This window comes from Lemur catta, chromosome 4, assembly GCF_020740605.2.
Source record: "Lemur catta isolate mLemCat1 chromosome 4, mLemCat1.pri, whole genome shotgun sequence".
Classification (NCBI taxonomy): Eukaryota; Metazoa; Chordata; class Mammalia; order Primates; family Lemuridae; genus Lemur; species Lemur catta.
The window spans coordinates 106,132,466-106,155,253 of record NC_059131.1 but is presented as its reverse complement, the minus strand read 5'-3'; the positions used below and the strand labels follow the sequence as shown (position 1 = coordinate 106,155,253).

At 42.1% G+C, this 22,788-nt stretch overlaps 1 protein-coding gene and 1 pseudogene across 1 annotated transcript in view; one reads left to right on the top strand and one right to left on the bottom strand.

Annotated features, from left to right (window-relative positions):
* Positions 1-2,191, bottom strand: part of KLF3 (Kruppel like factor 3) — a 34,611-nt gene extending 32,420 nt beyond the window's left edge. The window contains exon 1 of the mRNA XM_045550521.1: positions 1,782-2,191. The gene's annotated coding sequence lies outside the window, so the exon portion shown is untranslated. The remainder of the gene's footprint in view (positions 1-1,781) is intronic.
* On the top strand, positions 965-15,250 carry LOC123637485 (annotated as a pseudogene).
* Positions 15,251-22,788: the final 7,538 nt, after the last annotated feature.

Here is a 22,788-nt window from a genome sequence, read left to right as displayed (position 1 = left end):
AAACTTTGCAGTGAAGAAAACAATAGCTTTCTCCAAAGCTCTGTTGTTGTTTTATATCTGACAAGGTTTTGTGGTCTAAGCAGCTACTTTTCTTTGTTATGTTCACATTGAGATTTTTATACTTGCATTCTCCTTCATGCAAGCCAAATTGTTCTCAGGACTTACCAATAACACATTAGGTTTTTTCCTTCTAACAGTTCTGCAGCAAACCCTACTGACTGTAGAAATGAAGAAATCAGTTTCTCCAGGGAATTTAAATTAATCAAACATCTTCTTTCAGGTTTCTACTAACAGTCTATGGTCAGCTAACATACTTCATGTTTCAAGCCAGAAAAAATCATTTGTGGACTCTTTCTTTAAACAATACTACTAACTTGAAACATTTTTGAGATGTTAATGCTATCATTTTTTCCTCTAAAAACAAGTCTTCCCTAGGGTTAGGCAGATTATCAACCAGATGAATGTCTCTCATAAAAATGCTCCTCAAATGCATGCATAAAGCGCTCAGAAAAGGACAGCACAAAATTGCAGTGTGGAAAAACCTATAATAAACAACCGGCCTATTCCCCACTTGATTTTGCTTAATAATTACAGATACTAAATCTAAATTTAGTCAGACTTCCACTTCATACTTTCCCCCATATAACAGACTTTTTTGAGAATATCATCAATATATGTAAAGTGTCTTAGGTGATATTAATGGAAAAATAAATTCTGAGTTGGTATAAAATTCAGTGGTTCAGTGTAAAACGTTCATTTTAGTGAAATACAAGAAGGTGAACAATTTCCAATTTCTGTCTAACTTTACTTATTAAAAACAAGTCCCATGCACATACTTCATCGAGTATTACTGTACACTGCTGTAACATTTAAAGCAGAGAAGTGTTTCTCCCTGTTATCTGCTCCCTAAATGGATATGACAATTCCAGGTCTTATCTGCCACCTCTAAACAAGCCATTCTGAAATGTTAGGTAGATCCCACCGGTCCTGGTCCAGGGATCAGCCCCTCGGTCCCACCAGGCTGGTCTGGAGGCAGCTGCCTAAGGCGCTCTCCGCCTCCAGCCGGGCTGCAATCCCAGCTCCAGGCACTGCAGCAGGTTCCCTCCGTGTCCCCAGGAGGACCCTCCAAACCCGGCCAGCTCTTCCTCCTGCCCCCAAAGATCCAGACGCCCTGGCAGCTCCTGGGCTCCAGGATCGGGAGTGGGATGCTGCCTCCAATCCCAGTTGCCCCAAGTTTCTTCCCGGAGAGCCCAGGAGTCTGCTCCAAGTCGTCTCAGCCGGGCGAGCAGCTGCGCGCCCCGTCCGGGGAGGGGCAGGAGCCCCGGTGGCGAGGGGGGTGCGGAGGGAGGAGCAGGAGCGCGCGGCCTCGGCGCTACCTTTCCCCAAACGCCGCCACGCGCGCAGAGCACCGAGATTTCTAGGGCTCTGGAGGGAGTCGCGAGCGGGCGGGCGGAGGCCGGGGACCACACAGGTGAGCCCCGCCCGCGCCCGCCCCGGGGCCGCGGCGGGCGCTGCCGGCCTCGCTGTCCCCGCCCCGGGGCCGCTCGGCGTCCCCTCAGCCCCCACTCCCGACCGCGCGCCCCGGGCCCCCTCCCCCGCCCCCTCTCCGCCCCCAGCCCGGCCGCGAGGGGCGGCCGCACTTTCCCAAGCCCGCAGGCGCCCCCCCGCGCGGCACCCCCAGCCATTCCCAGCGCCCTCCCCGAGAAAAATGGAACCAGACCAGCCGAAAAGGGGGCGGCAGGAGTCCGGGCGAACAGAGAGGTGAGGCAGAGGGGACTTACTTTGCGAGACGCGGCGCTGAGCGCGGCCGACGAGAGATAAAGGCCCGGACGCGGCTGCCTTGAGCCCCGCGAGGGCAGCAGTGTCAGCGCTCCGGTCCGGGCGGCGGCGGCCGCAGGGCGCGGGGGCCGGGACGGGGACGGGCGCGCGTGCGGCGGGCGCGGCGCGGTTCGGCTCGGCGGACGCTCGCGCTGCGCTCCGGCTCGGGCCCCGGCTCCGCGCGGCTCCGCTCCTGGCTCCCCTCTGGCTCCTGGCACCAACTCCGGGCAGTCACATGACGCCGGCGCCGCTCGCTCTGCGAGCCTCCCGGGGCTGGCGGGGTAAGTAGAGGCTGGGACCCGGGGTGGGAGGGTCAGGGAGGGGAGAGCGAGCCGCCGCGGCCGCCCGGGCTGGGCGCGTCCCCACCCACTTGGGTGGAGGCAGCCGCCGGAGGGGTCGGCCGAGTCACTCGCGCAAACACGCACCCCGCCCTGCGCCCTTCCCCCGCCACCTCCGCCTCCCGCGCCGCCTCCACCCCGCCCCGCCCAGTCACCCGGGGACGGCCTGACAGACACTCATTATTCCCCGGAGCCGGGCGCCGCCCCGCCGGCCCAACCTGTCCCGCGAGGCGCGGCGCGGCCGTGGGGCTGGGCGTGCGCGGTGCGGCCCCCGCCCGCAGCCCCCGCCCCGCCCCCGCCCGGCCCGGCGCGCCCGGCCCGCGCCCTCCGCCCCGCAGGCCGCGCCCAGCCCGCCTGGGCCCGCCGCCGCGCCGCCGCCCGAGCCCTGGGGGAAGGAAGGGCGGCGCTGCCTGCTCCGGGCGTCACACGGCCGCGGCCCGCTGCGCCGCTTCCAAAACACACAGCCGGCCGGGCTCGCGGGCGGCCCCGGCCATCGATCAGCCAGCTCCGGCGGGAAGGGCAGCCCCGGGCGCGGCGGGAAGGGCTGGGCCCCGCGGCCAGCGCGGCCCCTCCTCGGCCGAGTGCACACAACTCTCTGAAAGAAAAAACGGCGCACAGGCAGCGCCGGTGAAGGAGCGGGAGGGCCGGGACGGATTCGGGAGGGAAAGGGCGACACCTGGGGAAGGGACAGCGGTCTGGGGACTTCCAGCCTCAGCAGGCCCCGAGTTCCCAGGGCCAGCGCCTGCGGGCGCGCTCCTCCATTGTGCCCCTGGGCCCGAGTCCCGCCGGTCGCAGGCTGGTGGAGGGGCGGCCCGGGCGGCGCCCCCGCCTTACGGGGCTTTCTTGAAGACCAGGAGACCCCTGAGGCGAACCTCCCACGGCCAGGCCTGCCACTGGAGCGAAAGGGCGACATTAGTTCAGCCGGGCCTGCCCGAAAACTTGGCAAACTTCGGTCGGATCCTCCCACCCAGAAAGCTCGGGGCCGGCTGAGGGTTGGCCCGGCGACCCTTCATTTTATGTCGCGTCCCTGGGACCGAGCGCGACCGAGCTCAGTGGCCTTCCCCGAGCTGTGAACGAGTGGGGCGGCGGCAACGCGTTCTGTCCAAGCCAGGCCCCCTTCGAGGACTTTGTATAGCTTGCTACTAGAGTTTAATGCCTTCTGAATTTCTTTTTAAACAGTATTAATGTAATAAAGAATGCAATAAAAAGAACAAAGGACAAATTGGTTCAATTGTTTTAGTTCTGAGTAATGTTTAAAAACGCCCCTGCTTCAGTCCATGGCTTATTATTGCTTCAAGATGTTTTAAAGGCCCTTTAAGTTCACCCTTCTCACTTTGATGCTTCATCCAAGCTGGTACTACTTAAAACGTAGTGATATAGTATGTTCCGAGCTCCTTCATGTAGCTACACGATATTATAAAATTAGTACCCGGTAACCTCAAGTAGTGAAATTGCATATTGTAAATAATGCACATACATGAAAGACCACTTGGAGGACACCCAGAACTGATACCGGTTCCTGTGCCATCATGCTGTCCCATGTGATTACACTTTAAAGAGGTGAGGGTTTTTTCCTTAAAGATAAGAACAGATGCAAGAAAAAAAAAAAGTTGGATTCTTGTGAATTACTAACTGCAATTCATTGATCGCTGACATCATTAAACATCTGATTGGATGTATTAGATTTTTATTCGCTGAGAAACCGTGTTAGTGACCACTGATGGAATTGTTTGCATGTTAGTGCGTGGCTCATAGTAGGTGCTCAAAAAACATGGATTTCCCTAAAGGGATATAGTGATGAAAACTTCAAACACCTAAACCATGTTTTTGACATTGTTCACGTGGGTGTGGACTCAAAGGGGAAGAGTGTAATAGGCCTATCAGAGAAAACTGTGATACAAGATAAGGGAGTGGCTTTGATATGGAAGGTGGGGGAGGGAGAAGAAAAGGCATCAAAAAAAGTTAATGAACACACGCTGTTCAGTGCCCTAGGGGAAGCAGCTCAAATGCAACTTGTACAAAAATGAATCTATCCAGTGCTGGATAGATAGCTTAGTGAAGGACACCACCATCCTTCTAGGTGCCCAAACCAGCAGTGCCTGAAGTGATCCTTGACTCCTCTCCTCCTCAGCAGGTCATAGCCCATCATTCACTGAATCCTTGGTCACTACTCACTCGCTCGCCACTACACTGGTCCAGACTATTGCCACAGTGTCTTTTGGTTACCCTGTTTGTAGCATGGCTGAAGTGTGGGAAAGGGATTGGAGCAGTGGCTCAAGAGTGCCCTTTCTGGAATGCAAACCTAATTATGCCTGCCCCTTTGATGGCTTCCCTTAGGATCAAGTCCCCTGCCAACCTGGCCTCTACCCGTCATTGTAGACTCATCTCTCCCTGTTCTCCCTTTCCACTATTTTCTCCAGCAGTGCTGACCTTCTTTCTTTTCCTTTCCTCCAACTCTCTCTCCCCACCTCTGGCTCTTTGCACATACTCATTTTTCTAGGTGGAAAAGCCTCCTTGACCGCTACTCCCATTTCCCTAAATTCTATTTATCCTTTCCTTAACTTAAATGACATTTTCTCCAAAACATATCTTCTCTTATCCCACCTTTGGATGAGTTAAAGTGATCCCTCTTGGTGCTCTGGGAGCACTCCTGCTTCCTCTCTTCTAATACTTTCCATTCTTTCTTGTAATTGGCTATTTAATGATCTCTCTAAGGCACTAGAATGAGAGCTCTGTGAGGGGAGGGAACTTGTCTCTTCAGCAAAATTGTATTATATTCCGGGGCCCAGATGCTCAGTGAATATTTGTCAAGAGAATAAATGTGTTTTATGAATTGAAAAGAAAAAGGAGTCATTCTGAACTGAAGACATAAACAGAGGCTTCAGTGACATGAACTGAAGTGACATGAACTGCACCTCGATTAATCCAAGGGCTTTGAAACGGGGAAGAAGAGGGGCGAGGGAGTTCACTGAATGTTTTTAATCAATGCTGTGAGATGGTAAAAGTGGTGCTTAGGTCTTTTTATCCTTAACACTAGCACAGTGCCTGGCACATGGGTGGTATTCAATAAATCCTGGATAAAATTCTCAGGTTTGGTCTTTGTGGGTTTCTTGCTGAGAGCAGGCCAGTCTGGCTGAGGCTGGCAGCATGTGCTCAGGGAAGGACACCCTCCCTGGTCCCAGCAGAAGAGACATTGTCGCTCCCAGTCAGTAAGTCATTGCAGTCACCGTCTCTTTTGTAGGTGACTGGTTAGAGGGTAGGTATGTGACCTAGTTCTGGCAAGTGGGACATGGAGGGAAGTGTGCTGGGGGGTTGTGGAAAGCATTTTTCATCCTGATAAAAGGAAATCTCCGGACCTGCTTTGAAAGTTGTTATGTGAGGCCGCAATACTCGATGCTGTGGCAGCCATCATGTAATTCGGAGAGCCGAGGTTTCAGATTTCCATGCCAATGGTCCTTTTTTTCACCATTTAATTTTCAGCTCAAATGTTACCCTCAGAGGGATGACTTCCTTGACCACACAATGTAAAATATACCCCCCTTCCCATTGCTATATTTTGGATGTTTGTTCCCTCTAAATCTTATGTTAAAATTTGGACCCCCCAATGGTGGAGGCTGGGCCTAATGGGACATGTTAGGGTTATGGGGGCAGATCCCTCATGAATAGATTAATACCCTCGCTGGGGGTGGGGAGTGAGTGAGTCCTTGCTTTGTTAGTTCCTGAGAGAGCTGGTTGTTTTGATCTGGTCATTAAAAAGAGCCTGGCACCTCCCTCCTCTCTCCCCTGATGTGATCTCTGCACAGCCAGTTCCCCTTCACCTTTTGCTGTGAGTGGAAGCAGCCTGAGGCCCTCAGCACATGCCCAATCTTGAACTTTTCCAGACATGAGAATCGTATACCAAATGAACCTTTTGTCTTTATATGTTACACAGGATGAAATGGACTAAAACATCCATTCATTGTCTAGTCATTGTCCTATTTTACTTTCTTCTTTTTCCTATCATTAACTAAAATTACCTTGTTCATTCTTTTGCTTCATTTTCTACCTTTTCTTCTCATTAGAATGTGAGCTCCATGAGAGCAGGGACCTTGTCTTATTCACTCCTCTTTCCCAAGCTTCTAGAACAGTGTCTGGCAAATAACAGGTGTTCCATAAGTATTTGTTGATTAATAAATGACAACTAAAGTACCCCAAGACAACAGCACCATCTTGAAATGGATTCAGGGCCTCGTGGACACAAGCCACTACAAACCTCCCCTTTCTCTTTGGTGGCTTATATCACAGTTGGTTCCATCTCAGGCAGTCTCTATCTGCTACACAAATACATATTCTTGACATTCCTTCTTCCTTCTCCACCCTACTTTAGAGGTTTTCCAGTCCTTCCCCAGGAAAGTTTCTCCTCCTCATTTGATGATGGACAAAGTTATGAAGGCAAAAAAGTGTTATATGCTTATGAAATTACGAGAAGCACAGATACATCTACCTTAAAGGAAAACAAAGCTATATGTTTTTTTTTTTGTTTTTTTTTGTTTTGAGACAGAGTCTCGCTTTATTGCCCGGGCTAGAGTGAGTGCCGTGGCGTCAGCCTAGCTCACAGCAACCTCAGACTCCTGGGCTTAAGCAATCCTTCTGCCTCAGCCTCCCGAGTAGCTGGGACTACAGGCATGCGCCACCATGCCCGGCTAATTTTTTCTATATATATATTTTTAGTTGGCCAGATAATTTCTTTCTATTTTTAGTAGAGACGAGGTCTCACTCTTGCTCAGGCTGGTCTCGAACTCCTGACCTCGAGCAATCCACCCGCCTCGGCCTCCCAGAGTGCTAGGATTACAGGCGTGAGCCACCACGCCCGGCCAAAGCTATATGTTTTGAAGTAAAATTGGAAATGTTGGGCTATGGATCATCCATATCTGGAGCAATACAGAGGGCCTGGAGATCCTCTGCAGCATCTCTGCAAGTCTCCACCTGTGCCATCCATCCATCCATCCATCCATCCATCCAAGTTAGAATTGCCAGAAAATACTGCGGTTGAGTTAGGTGACCAAGTGTTCTGATAAAGATCAAACTGGATGTATGCCCCACCCCTCCTCCAGGAGCTCTCAGCATGGCTAGTACAGGTGGACAATTGTCCTGTTTTTGGTAGAACAGTGCAATCAAAGGACAATGGCACAAAAACAATCAAAATGTTGGATCTCAGAATTTAAGTTGGAGAGGTAAAGCAGAAGGAGGCTCTGGAGAGACAGCCAAGGGATTGGTGAATTGGACATTCCAAACAGGTTGAAGAGTGGGTGTGTTGGGAATAACATAGTGAGTGACCGGGAAGGTAGGGGTGGGGGGTTGGAGTGGGGACCTGTGAGTTTAACATTTAGAGGTGAAACAATCCCAGGGGATAGCATGGTCCAGGGAGTTCCTGTGGGAGTGGGAGACTAGAGGGGGTGGAAAAGATCCCCAAAGCAGAGAGACAAAGGAAAAGAGTGAGTGGGGTGTTTAACATGGTACCCTGTGGATCAGAACTGTGGCTGGACAGACGCCATCCAGAGGAAGATCCTCAGGCCACATCTTCATTCCACATAAAAAAAGCCTCCAAGAAACTGGTGGATGATGGCAACCAGGAGAGGATGGTTGGAAGATATCCTCTGTTTTCTATAGTTAAATCTGCTTTCCTTGAATTGTGATTATTAAAGTTTAAAATAATGACTCATATTTGGTTGTTTATTAGTTATTTTGTTAGTAAAATATATCAATAGTTTTATTTTCTACTTTTTATTGCAAACATACTATTTCTGCTTCATTGAGAATTTAAATCAGCTTTTGGGGACTTGTCAGAGATCTTAAAACATTATTTGTAATATTATTTCAAAGAGAAATGATTTGTAATTCCCAAATCAATGACCCACATATATAAAAATTTAGAGTATAACTTATTGCTGAGCTGGGGACTACCTAGATTTCCCGTATGCTGGTGGACAAAGTAAGAAAAACTACTTTCCTTGTTTTGGAATCAGGCTGTTTTTCAGCTGTTTTGGAATAAGCCCTCTCCTCTTTGTGTTAAGGAAAAATTATTGGCATTTAAATCTTGGACTTAATGTAGTTGAGTAAGTATTGCTTGAACATTTACCATAGGTCTGGGGTGGGGTCAGTAGTATAAGAAATATGTATGATGTAATTCCTGCATTCAAGGAATCTGAGAGAATGTATGTTATTCTACTTAATTATTACACAATGAAGAATATAATGAGTAAAATTTAGAAAAGGACAAAAATATGGGAGTTAAATGGATAAAAAGATAAATTTATTTGTTCAAAAAAATATGAGTATATTTGTAACTTTGACTCAAGTGGTACAAAAGCAATTTATGTAACCAAAACATTTGTACCTCTGTAATAGTCTGAAATAAAAAATAAAAAATGTTTAAAAATGAGTATTAATATGTGGTTTAGCTTTTGTCTTCAAGGAGCTTATGGTCTTGCAAAAGAATCAGGTCAGGAAATTGCCAAAAATCTTCATGAAGGAGGTGATATCTATGTTTAAACTTCATGGTTCAAAGGCAAAGGAACTAGAAGTCACATTTTGGGGTCAGGAAAGGGCAGGGGGAGCATAGAGGGTATGGAGCATGGGCCACTCAGGAGTGGTGAGACACAAGGTGGGACAGGTCAGCTGAGGCCGAGTTGTGGAGGAAATTGAGAAGCCATGGAATGAACATTAAATATAACGTTAATAAAAAGTTCCAGCAGCTCAGAGCAGGAGACAGCAACTATAGTACATGTATGAAAGGGTGGAATACACATGTACATATATACACACATACATTCTCTCTCTCTCACTCCACACACACATACACACATACACACGCCCTTGCATTTTTCTCCCTCAGTGACTAAGCCGGCAAAGAGATAGCGTGCAAATTGCCTTCTAGGGAAGTAGTAGTCTTGCCACCTTTCTTCTTCTGCCCATTCCAAGAGTGTTGCATGCCTACACTTCCAAAACCCTTAAGTTTGAAGCATTTCCCTCTTTGTAAAAGCTCAGTTGCCCAGGCTTCCTTGGTACTTGTCTGGGAAGAGGACTTCAACCCTTTATTCCTTGGTCTCCCAACCTGGCAAGCCAGTCTACACTCACAAATGCACTGGAAGTTTTGCTGATCTGTCCTAGAAAAAAGTAAGCACATGGTCGTACCACATGAATGGCAGAGAGCTCTTCATTACCCTTGTAAATAAAAAAGATTTGCTAACAGAAAAAAATATAAAGATAATAATGATGGCCATAGCAAAGTGATAGAACAGAGGGGGATATTTTTTCTTTGCCTTTCCATACTTCCCTGTGTTTTCTTCTTTAATGAGCATGTATTACTTTTATAATAAGAAAAAAATGTGTTTTTAAAAATAGCTAAGAATGAAATGGTCAAGTTGTGTATAATCAAATGTAGGACCTCAAGGACAGCTTTGCAAGGTGGTCTTTGAAAGCCCCCTGGACCCAGAGGCACGGTTCCCTGCTTGCAATTTTGAAGGTGCGGGGGGGTTGGGGGAGGCTCTAGGAGGTGAGGGTAGTGGGAGAAGGCGACCATCTTTCGTTGACTCTTTGGCTTTTTAATGGCTACTTGGCTAGTTGGGCTTGTGCAGCTTCTTGGAACAGGAATTCTTCCTCAAAATAATATGTACAGTATTTACTTAAAAAGCCTCTCCAGAGAGAAAAAGCTAAAAAAACAGAAAAGCCAGCAAACTAGACTGAATAGAGCCCAAGTTCCTATTTCTCAAGAGATAGAAATGTACTTCCTGGAGTGCAGGGTCCGCTCATCGTGGCCCGTGGGCTTTCGCCAGGATCTGTTGCTTGAACGGGAAGCAGAAGTGTCAGCAGCTGTGGATGTGAGGGTGTGAGAGGTTACTTCCAGGCCCCCCAAACAGTAAGGTTTGGGGCACCATCTCTGCTGGGGGGCTCCTAGCTTCTCTCCTGCGTCTCAGCTCCGTTTGCTTGTCTGTTATTGTTCTGAAGGTTTTCTGGGTAACTGCAAGCAGCAGCCCTGGTTAGTTCCTCTTGAGATTGCCCACTCCTCCCCACCCTCCTTTCTCACCTCCCGGCATCCTGTTTGTCTCCCCGACTCTGTGCCCCCGCCCCACCCCACCCCCACAGAGCTACCAGAACTTTTAGCCATGATTTTCTTCCCTCAGATAATTAATTTCGACTGTTTATTTTTGTTGTGTTCTCACACCCAACAAGGCGTGCCATCGACTTAATTTTTTATTCGTTGATATGTGTTTTCTTTTATTGCAAATACCTTTAAAATATGTTTAGATATGTATTTTAGTGTTTGTCTTCCCCTCTCCCCTTGTCTTGAAGATACTATATTTCCAGAAAATCCTAAAAGAATGGAGGGGGATAAAAGGAAGTATGGGGAACTTTGTGCCATGCACAGGACCTTTTTGGTGCTCTTTGCCTATTTAAAGTCACTTGGTTATGACTGTGTAGTATGCTCAGGCTCATGTCGGCATGATGTTTAGTGTATTTGATTTGAAAGACTCTTTCAGCACTGTGGTCCCCAGCCCCTGGGCTGCGGATCAGTATGGGTCTTTGGCCTGTTGGGGACCGGGGCTCAGAGCTCTGTGGTCTCCCCTGTCTTCCACGAAACTGGTTCCTGGTGCCAAAAAGGCCGGGAACCACTGTCACGTCAATAGTTTTATAGGAACTATTTGGACTTACATTTCAATTTTTCTCATTGTTGTTGCGAGTGGACCTATTAACTATGAAACATTATGGAATCTAGCATCTAAGTTTTGCAGGTTTATGAGAAATATTTTAAAAATTTTTAGAATGCCAACATAAAAGAAGTCTTTATCAGTGCTTTAGTACAACTGAATATATAATTCTGACCAGTAGTCGTATCTTCACAGTAGAGACAATTTATCTTCTAAAAAAGAGAAAAATTCATTTTTTGAAAAAGGAGGGAAATACTTTCAAAACTCATTGAGTATAAGTTTTGCTACGCAGTAATTTATCTGATCAGTTTCCTTTTCTGTGTTGAAGATCAGAGAAATAAAGATTCAAAAGAAGCAGAAATTGATGATGGTGGAATTCTAAACTCATATCAGTATCTTATGTTTCTCTTACTATTTTATGGATATCTGAAAATGAAGATTTTCCACAGATTCATGCAAGTTTTGCTCCTTTTCTGTGTTTGTTTTTTCATGTGCCAAATTTTTCAAATACGACTCATTTTATTTCACTTGGTGCTAAGAAGATGAGGGCATTTTAAAGAAGTTCCCAAGATACAGGAGGAGACAGGAAAAGGCTTGAGGAGGATTTATCACCGTGTCCAAGGAGAGATACTCATAGCAGAATCTCAGTTTACTTTCCCTCAGCAAATATCTCAAGTGTCTCCTGTGTGTTGTGTTTGAAAGTACCTTTCCAAAGTCCAGTCCTTGGGACTTTTTGGTTTTCTTTAGGTGGTAGTGCTACTATCACATGAGTAGTGTGGTTTGGATAACAACAAATTAGTCACATTTCTTAATGTATTTCTCTTAATTTTCTTCTGTACTTGGAGAAAAAGTACCTTAGATCCTTTACAAAAAAGAAAAAAAAAATCCCAGTTAATTTAATCTAGGCCGTTTGGTACAGACGGCCTGACGACGATGCGTTGTACAATTCAGACACAGTGATTGCTGTGCTGGTGCCCTCCTAGTGACACTGGAGACTATGTTGTTTCAATTCCAGGTAACTGTCTTTCTATTTCACAGGTTCTAGAAACTGGGAAAGGAAGGCAAAGTTTGTTTAGCTTATTTTAAAGAAAACCTTTCCTGTTTCATTGTCTTTTTTTAAAAAGAGTGTGTATAGTTTAAATCTTCTTCTCAAATCTAAAAAATAAATCCTCCAAAAAAATTTTTTTTGCTCTAAAATTATCACCACTATCCTGTACAGTTTAATTTCCAGTTAGCTTGAACTCCAGTTGTTGTTTATAAGATAATTAGGGAAAGGTCTTTGACTTTTTTACAGTTTGTTACAATTTTTATATTTAACAGACTGTTCTATATTATTCTAACAACTAATTTCTTGACCAAATAAATGACTTTTAAAATTTGAATTTATTTGTCCATAAAAAGTATGCCTGTACTATTATTTATATAGTATTGATTTATAGTTTTATATTTTATGCCTTTTGTATATCACTTGCTTTAGTATCTCTGAGTTATATTCTTGAAAATATAAACTTTACTCAAAATAGTATTATTCTGAGCCTTATTTCCCAAGGAAAACATCGTAATTAAATAACATTATATTTTAAATATTATAATTAATATGATAGTTAAATATTAATATAATATAATTATAATTAATATTAACCCCTCCCACACACCCCAATTATTTTTATTTATCATTATTGCTTAGATGCAACTACATGAAAAGAAACATAACAGCAGGACTTTTAAAGGTCATTTGAAGATGGCATCAAGTGGTCAGAAAACAGCTTGAGGAATATACTCATTTTTCCTAAAGGCTTTGTATTAAATCAAAGGAATTTTCCTTACAATGGCTCATGTTTCATGTCAAGTGAATGAGAAGAATCACTGATAGTAAAAAAAAAAAAGTATTCTTTATAGTATTTCTTTTACCTATGATTGCATAAACATACTCTAGCTGTTTGCCAAAGCCCACAAAAGCAGAGATCAAATGTATTTCTGCATCCTGCTGCTGATTTGGTGATCTGAGGTTAGTGCCTAGTCAATCAAAAAAACAGCAAGAGGAAAGAATAGTACCAACCTTGGAAAGAAAAGTCCCAGCATTAATCAAATAGGCATTTTTCAAAACTAGGGCCTAATGGATGCTTATTATACTGATGTTAATGATAAAGCTGTACCTTTTGTAAGCCACAGCATCACTGTTGACTGTTATTGCAATTCTGTATTTCCCAATTTTAGTAGGATTTGTGCTCAAGTATTTATAGAGAATTGGATTTGCTAGTTCCTTTTCTGGCTGTTAGTACTGTCAGGGGTGGGGTTAGGTGCAAATGCTGACTATGTGTTTTCCAATGATTTAAGTCAGAATCTACTTACAATATTTGCTGGACTCCTACTTAGATAGAGATAGAATTAAGTATTTTTTAAAGGCCACTGTTCTCAAAGAGCTTATAAGCCATAGTGGAAACCAGACAGATTGACAGAACTAATGGTATGAGGAAGTAAGTGATACCTTTTTAAAAAGTAGTCCAAAAAGAGAGTGGTATCACTTTGGCTTCAGAGGGTGAGGAAGGCTTCATGTGAAAAGAGGGGTTTGAGCTGAGCCCAGAGGGATGGTGTTTCTGGAGGTGTTGCAGAGGCCAGTGTGGCTTCAGCAGGTGGATCCCGTGGGCCACTTGGGGAAGTGAGGCTGGCCTGGAGAGAGAGAAGGCTATGCAGTGCTTACATGGAGGCCAAGTAGGCTGGATGGTAAACAGTTAAGGACTTACTCTACCAAAGTTGGAATATCCAAGACCAGCTTGGATTTCATGACATCTTGCCCTTTTCAATTAAGGTGATTTAAGTGTGACTTAATATTTACAGCATTAAAAAGCTTATATAAATACATTTACAAATCAGGTAACATTTTTTTTTTCAGACTGTGTCCTGATTTGATATTTGGAAGATAGAATTATTTATCCAGTCTTCAGATATATGCTAAATATCTGTGCCAAGCTCAGGACTGGACATTTATGTAATAGTTCAACAATTATTTATTAGGTGCTTACTATGTGTCACACTCTGTTCTAGGCACTTAGGGTATAGTATAGAACAAAAAGAAAAATACCTGCGCTCCTGGAGCTTTTATTGAGATGGTACATTAGTTTTCTAGGGCTGCCACAGCCGGGTGGCTTAGACAACAGAAATTTATTTTCTCATACTTCTGAAGCTTGGAAGTCCAAGTAAGGGGTTGTCGGCTTGGCTGGTTCCAGGGAAGGATCTGCTCTGACTCACAGAGGGCCATCTTCTCCGGTGTCCTCACATCAACTTCTCTCTATACTGTCTGTGTCCAAATTTCCACTTACAAGGACACCAGTCATATTGCATTAGGGCCCATTCTAATGACCTCATTTTAACTTAGCTACTTCAGTAAAGACACCATGTCCAAATTCAGTCACATTCTGAGGTACTGAGGGTTAGGATTTCAACATAGGAATTTTGCCTAGGGACACCATTGAGCCCATAACAAGTGGACATTGGTGATAGAGCAATGAATAAATCCCAGAGCTCGGGTGGTCTTGGGTGCAATGTGCCAGGCACTGTACCAGGCATGTTCATATGCATCATTGCGTTGAATGCTCGTAACCAATCCACTTTACAACAAGGAAACTGAGGGCAGACCACGTTGCTTCATGGGGGGTTGCTTTAGTGATAGTGTGTTTAATGCTTTCATCAGGTCAAAGCCTTGCAAATGGAAATTGAGCCACAGCTAAATGTGTAGGATGTAATGCATAGCTAATTCTGACTCAGAACTGACCATTTTCTGGATATTAACATAGAGATGGGGGTGGGAAGGTTTTTTTTTTTACATTAGATTCTAAGAATAAAACCAAAGATAGGAGTAATTTTTGATGATTAAGTACCTTTTTCTCTCTGTAGACAGTCCCATATATTATATTACATAATAACATTTTAATAACATATTATTAATAATAATAATTTATAATTATAACTAAAATTATAAAAAAATTATAATAAATACATAATCATTTCTGACCTGTACCTTTTGATTTCCTCCCCAGACCAACAGCCCGGCTGGGCAGTCCTGCCATGGGAGAAATCCTGTTTGCGTTATTTGCTTTGCTTTTGATTCAACTCTGCTGCTCGTCTGGTGGACAGATTCCGATTCAGCAAACACTGTGGAGGTCCTGCCCACCGTGTGGCAGGTCGTTTCACACAAATCCATGCTTCTCAAAAACATGGAAGCCAGAGGATAACATGGGACATTTTTTATGAACATCAATTTTGCTTCATTATTTTATGGAAGAAAAAGTTGTGTCAATTAACTTGTGAATAAATTTAAAACATAATTTCAATATCAAAACAATGTAGGTATATATTATATTATTGCATGAAATGCAAAATTTGCATGAAATTTCAACAGAAAACCTATTTCAGAGAAGTTGCTTTTGTTTTGAGTGTGCCTTCAGTTCAACACAGATGTGAATTCCCCCTTCTTCCGGAGTGGTTCTTTGGGAGAAAACATTTAAGAAGTTCTGAATGCTTTCTTCATCCAAGCTTCATAACAGCCATATAAGGTCTATTATCCTCATTTAAAAGATCAGAACACAGAAGCTCTGATCAGTTATCTTGTCCTAGTGCTAACTAGCACAATAAGTAAATTGCAGAGGCAGGTGTTCGACTTCCTAATTCCTGGGTACTTTCTGTTGCACTCCAGCCCCCCCTTGGACGAACAGACTTCAGCCCTCACGAGGCTGGGGAGATCTCACAGCTCTGCATTTCCACATGCCCCAACCCACTTCATTCATGAAATCATGCACTTTTTTATGCCTTTACTCAACAATTTATTGGGAGAGAAATACGGGCCAGACTTTATGCCGGCCCCCGAGGACACAGTGGATAGCAATAAAGCCATAGCTGCTTCCCTCGTGGATCCTGTAGTCTAGTGGGAGAACAGATGTTAAGTAAATATTAATAGTTACCAAAAATATTTTTAAAAAACTGTAATAAGTGATATAAAGGAAAATATAGGGTGCCATAAAGGAAAAAAATAGGTGAATTAATTTAGACTGATGATTAGGGAAGGCCTCTGTAAGGAAGTTGACCTTTGATACGAAGTTTCAGGCATGAGTTAACTGGGGGAAACTTATTTAAAATGGTTACAAATTACTACCCAACAACCCTTCACTACAGTTCCCTCTATGTCCACTAGATTTCTTCTCTGTCCACAAGATCAAAATTTCACCCTCAGCCATCAAATTTATCCTTTTCTATTATATTATTCCCATTGTCTGTCCTTCCATCCCTCTATCCATCCATTACCCATCTAGCAAACCTTCACTGAATACTTAGTATGAGCTGACCCTAGGTGGGAACCTGTGGCCTCTTATTACAAGTTTGTTCTTTTTTAAGAACCAAAGGAGGCAAGAAAAGCTTCATCTTTCTCTGCTGCACCCCTTTTAATAAAAGGATTTGTTCCGTAAAATTTGGGTTCAGTCAAAAGGCTGCACTTAAGGACCTAGAAGGCCACATGCAGCCTTAAGGCCCCAGGTTCCCCACTCCTCTATGGATTCTTCACATTTGTATGAAATAGATACTTTTCTAATTAGGTATAGATGAGGTTTTTTTGGTGTGTGTGTCACCTGATTGGAGTTTTTAATCCCTTAATAAAGAAATGCCACTAATATAAAACTTTTTGGGGGGATATCTGTCTATCTATCTATCTGTTTCTATCACCTATATTTTGGGTTGGTTCTTTCTTTCAACTATAAATTTCTGGAGGTAGACAGTCCTATTTGTTTAACTTAATATAGCATCTGGAGCTAATGGTAATTGCTTGCTACACCTTTCACGTTCTTTTAAAAGAGGCACATCCCTTCTGGGCCTGCTGATAGACTTGTTGTACCTCTGATATAAACGTACAAGTGAATTCAGAATTGTGCCGCTCAAGATTAACCTTCTTTCAGCTTCTTCTATAAAGTCCTCTTTGCTTTTTCTGTCATAACCTGGACGTGAGAAACTCAGGCCAGCGCTAATATAGCTTATCATCAACTATGTAGGCAAACTCATCAGGAAAAGCCTCTGAAGCTCCAGACAAGTCCCACCACATAAGGTGGGAAAACGTTTGAGGTCTGACTAGCCAAAGGGGCGTCCTCATTCGTCCTTGGAACATTCAGTGGAGACGCAGAGTAACTGTGTGTTAGTAAGTAGGACTGAACTATCCTTGGAATGAAGGATACTCTACACCAGGGTGTGGAAATCTTTTCTTAAATTTACAGAAAGCAAACATTTTAAGCTTATGAGTCATGTGGTCTTTGTCACAGCTAATCAATTCTGTCATTATAGTGTGAAAGCAGTCATAGACAATACATAAATGAATAGGTATGGCTGTGTTCCAATAAAACTTTATTAACAAAATATGTGGCTAGCCTGTAGTTTGCTGACCTCTGCACTGTCCAATAGAAACAGAATGCATGCCACATATGTAGTAAAAAAAGTAAAAAGAAATAGATAAAATTAATTTCAGTAATATACTTAACAACATAATCCAATATGTTATCAATTCAATATGTAATCAATATAAAAATTATTAATGAGAAGTGTGCATTCTTTCTCTCATACTAGGTCTTCAAAGTCCAATGTGTATTTTATATCTATATCACATCTCAATTCAGATTAGCCACATTTCAATAGCAACATGTAGCTGGTGACTACCATATCTGACAGCATAGCACAAGCCTCTCTCTAGTAAAGTTAATAATGTAACAGTAACTGATGTCAGCATCAAATAAAATTAGTAGACATGCTAAAAAGCAGGAAAAAATACCAATAACAAGGAGAAGAATCATTTAAGAGAAATAGACCTAGAAATGACAAGATAATGGAATTACAAGACAAGGATGTTACAACAGATTTTATTATTAATGTATAAATATTTAAAAGGGAAACACAAAAAAATCAGAAAGAAATGAAAACTGTAAAAAAGAACCAAATGGGACTTCTAGAGGTGAAAAGATACTATATCAGAAATGAAAATTTCATTAGATGGGATTAATAGCAGATTAGGCAATGCAGAAGAAAAGATTGTGAAACCTATAAACATAGCAATTTAATCTATGCAAGATGAACCACAGAGAGAAAAAAAGACAAAAAAAAAGAAAAAAATCAGTGAACAGAGGCTTAGTGATCTGTGGGATAATATCAAGCAATCTGTATACCCGGACAAGAGGAGGAGGAACAGAAAAAATATTTGAAGAAACAATGGCTAAAACATTTCAAAATTTGATGAAAACCACATTTCATAAATCCAAGGAGCTTAATGAACCAGAAGCTGAAAAAACTCATAAAAAAGGAAATTAAGGTAGCTGGGCATGGTGGCCCATGCCTGTAGTCCCAGCAACTTGGGAAGCTGAGGGGGGAGGATCACTTGAGCCCAGGAGTTCAAGGCCAGCCTGGGCAACATAGCAAGACCCCATCTCTTAAAAAAAAAAGAGTAAAATAAGGCATATAGTAATCAAATTGCTGAAGACCAGTATCACACAGAAAATCTTAAAGACGATCAGAGGAAAACACACATTGTATGCAGAGCAATAGACTCAGGAATGATCACAGACTTCACCTCAGAAACTTTGCAAGCATGAGACAATGAAATAACATCTTTAGAGTGCTAAAGAAAAAAGTCAACTTCGAATTCTATCTCCAGTGAAAACATTCTTCAAAAACAAAGGTGAAATAAGAACTTTATCAGACAAACAAAACTTGAGGGAATTTGCTGCTGGCAGATATGTGCAACAAGAAATGTTAAAGGCAGCTATTCAGGGCAAAGCGAAATGGCACCAGATGGAAACTTGGGGTGCAGTACGCCAGAAATGGTAATAGGTGGGGAAATAGAAAAGATTTGGTTTTCTCATTTTTAAATTTCTTGAAAAGTTAATTGACTATGTAAAGCAAAAATAATAACAATGTATTTTAGAGATTTATCAAATATATGGAAGTAAAATGTTTGACAGTACCTTGAAGGACAGGGAGAAATGAAAGTCTACAGATGCCCCTCAATTTACAATGGGATTATGTCCTGATAAACCCATGGCAAACTGAAAATATCATAAGTCAAAATGGGCATTTTGTAGATGTGATGGAATGTGAAAACACAAAGCACAATTTCCAAAAAATGCTGGCAACACAGTACACTGTATAGTGTCAGTTGTTTACCCTGGAGATCGCACGGCTGACTGGGCTCTGCGGCTTGCTAGTGCAGCCCGGCATTGCACGAGAGTGTCCTATGGCATGTTGCTAGCCCAGGAAAAGATCAAAATTCAAAATCCAAAGTATTATTTCTGCTGAATGTGTATTACTTTCCCACCATCATGAAGTTGAACCACCGTAAGTCTGTAGCTGTAAGGGCTTTACATTACATGTGAAATGGTATGATATTAATTGAACATATATTATGAATTAAAATGAATATTATAAAGTGTAGAACAATCATTAAAAAATAAAATAAAGAGGTTATATATATATACACACCCATATGTGTGTATACATATACATATATATATCTGACAATGGAGATAAATGAAATATTGAAAAGCATGAATTAATTCAAAAGAAGCAGGAAAAAAAGAGAAAAATAACAAGGACAGAGGAGACTAATAGAAATCCAGTAGCAAATAGTAGATTTAAACTTAACCATGTTGATAATTATGTTAAATGTAAATGGTCTAAACACTCCAATTAAAAGTCAGAGATTGTCAGACTGGATAAAAAAAGGTAAGATCCTATCATATGCTATGTACAAGAAAACCACTTTAAATATATAGACCAGATAGGTTATAACTAAAAGGATGAAAAAAGATATACCATGAAAACACTAATTACAAGAAAGCTAGACTGGCTATATCAATATCAGAGCAGACAATATAAAAAGCCATATTACTAGGAATAAGGAAGGACCTTTTATAATAACAAAGGTGTCAATTTATCAGGCTAATATGACAATCCTGAATGTAATAGAGCTTCAAAATACATGTAGCAAAACCTAACAGAACTGAAAGTCAATTTTTAAAAAACCCACAATTACAGTTGGAGAATTTAACACTCTTCATTTAATAATCAATAAAGAGACAGAAAGTCAGCAAGGACGTAGGAGACTCGAACAACACCATTAATCAACTGGACCTAACTGGACTCTACTGAATGACAGCAGCATACATGTTCTTTTCAAGTTCACATGGAACATTAACCAAAAGAGATGATATGTTAATTATAAAACAAGTTCCAACAAGTTTAAAAGTATTAAAATCATAGAGTATGTCCTCCACCCATAATGAAATTACGTTAGAAATCAATAACAGCTATTTGGGAAATCGCCAAATATTTAGGAATTAAATGACACATGGGTCAAAGAAGAAATCACAAGCAAGTTTAGAAAATATTTTGAACTGAATGAAAATGAAAACACACATATCAAAACTTGTGGGATGTAGCTAAGGCACTGTCTCAAGGGAAATGTATAATATTAAATGTTTATATTAGAAAAGGAGAAAAGTCTAAAATCAATAATCTAAGATTCTACCTTAAAAAAGCAAAGAGGGACAACTTAAACCCAAAGGAAATAGAAGGGAGAAAAGAACAAAGAAAAAAGCAGAAATCAATGAAATATAAAGCAAAAATAATAGAGAAAATCAACAAAACCTATGGCTGGTTCTTGAAAATTTCATCAAAATTTATAAACCCTCTAGTGAGAATCATTAAGAAAAAAGGGAGAAGATACAAATTATCAATACCGGAAATAAAAGTGGGACCCACTACAGATGCTATAAATATCAGTAGGATAATAAAGAATATTATGAATAATTTTATGTCAGTAAATTCAAGAACTTAAATGAATGGGCAAATTCCTTAGAAAACACAACTTACCAAAAATAACTGAAGAGTAGAAACCTGAATATTTACTTAAGAAATTAAATGTGTAATTTCAAAACTTCCCACAAAGAAAACTTCAGGCCCAGGTGGCTTTACTTATGAATTCTATCAAAGATTTAAGAACGAAATGTACCAATGTTTCACAAACTCTTTTAGAAAATAGGAGGATGAAATACTTCCCAACTCATCCTATGAGGCTAGCACCACCTTGACATGAAAATCTGACAGATATTACAAGAGTGAAAAAGAAAAACAACAACTAGAAACCAATATCGTTTATAAATACAGACATAAAAATCCTTAGCAAAGCACCAGCAAATTGAATGCAGCCATTTCTTTAAGAAATAGTGTTACGATGACCAGTGGTAGTTATTGCAGGTCTGCAGGTGAAGCTAGAGGAAGACCACTGAAGGTGGAGGTGTTTGTCAATGAATGGGAAGTAAAAATACAAGTAAAATGGGAGCACCTTGGCTCCAATGGTCTTGATTTCCACGTTAGCTGCTAAGCCTTTATGTTCAGAGCTTTATATGAATTCTTTTGTTTAGTCTTTGTGAGAACCCTGTGAGGTAGGTACTATTGTTGTGGGCACTCTACAGATGAGCACAACTGAGGCACAGAGACATTTCAGAACCCATCCACATGCCATAGCTAGTTAGAGCTGGATCTGGGTCTGTCTGGCTTCAGACCCTGCGCTCCGCACTGCTGCACCCTCTGCACAGAGCTGCTCGTGTTCTGGGCTTTTGCCCAGCAAAGCTTATTGCATCAATCCAAAACATTTATCCACTTTTTTGGCCCACAATTAAGAACTGCCATGTGAGTCAAAATGTTAAGTAGTTTCAGATGCCAAAATTTGTGTGTCCAAAATAAAAGTATGTTTACTGAATTATAAAGCTCGTAATGCCGGAGTGGGGGATGGGCTCCATTATTCCCGCCTTAATTTTTATGTGGCTACAAATGTCATAGTCTCCAAGAAGCAGAAAAATGCTTTCCCTTTTCTAACTGTTGAACAAAATGCTTTTCCTTTTCTCCATTGTAGACCTAGAGTTCGATGCTGGCACTGAGGCTTGATAGCATATGGACTTGGGCAAGGTCACTAAACCCTGTGAGCTTGCGTGCCCCATCTGCAAGACGGGCTGGTGCTGCTGTCCACACAGGCTAGTGTGGGGATTAGAAAGCTACACTGGTGCGTCTCAGGATTCTTTTCTTCCCTCTGCTTTTCCTCCTCCATGCCGCTTAGAGTTGCAGAAATTTGAATCTCTCAAGAAAAGTGTTTTTGACCACTTTTTTTGGACCACTGTCCACTGTAAGAAATATATTTTATAAAATAGTATACACATTGTACATAAATGTATGTATAATGAAGGTGATCACCTAATTTATTGTACAAACTGGGAAAATTATTATTTTGAAAGTAATAACTATACTGGGCTAATAGGAATAGACCAGGCTGTTCTAGGCAAATTAGGTGACATGTCCCCAAATCACTTAACCTTATTTATTTCAATGCATTCTGTTATTTTATCATATATTTTAGCTAATGTAAAAGATGCTTTTCAGAACCTATTCAATGGATGTTGTAACCCACTAATGAGTCCCTAACCAAGCATTTTTGATTCCGTGTAGACAGTGACTTGTCTGATGACGCCAATATTCTTAGGTCCAGAAGTGTGGAAGATTAGCATACACAAATACGGAGAATTTCTGCAGAACTCAGGTGCTCAGGACAAGGTACATTCTAATTGCCATAGTTATTCTAACTCTGTCCATTCATTCACTATCCATTCTTTCATTTACTCATTTACCAAATACTGTGAGCACGTTCTGTGTTACCAAGTGCTGGAAAGGATCAGACGCTGAGTGCTGAAACATGGTCTCTGTCCTTGAGGCGTTCCTGTGTTCTAGTCGGGCTGACATGAAAATAAATTGTCACAGGACAGGGGGATGAGTGATGCCGAAGAGAGAGAATCAAAAGGCATAGGAACACAGAAGAAAGATCCACCACCTGTGCCAGAGACAAGGAAAGGGTTCCGAGGAAAAGAGTAACG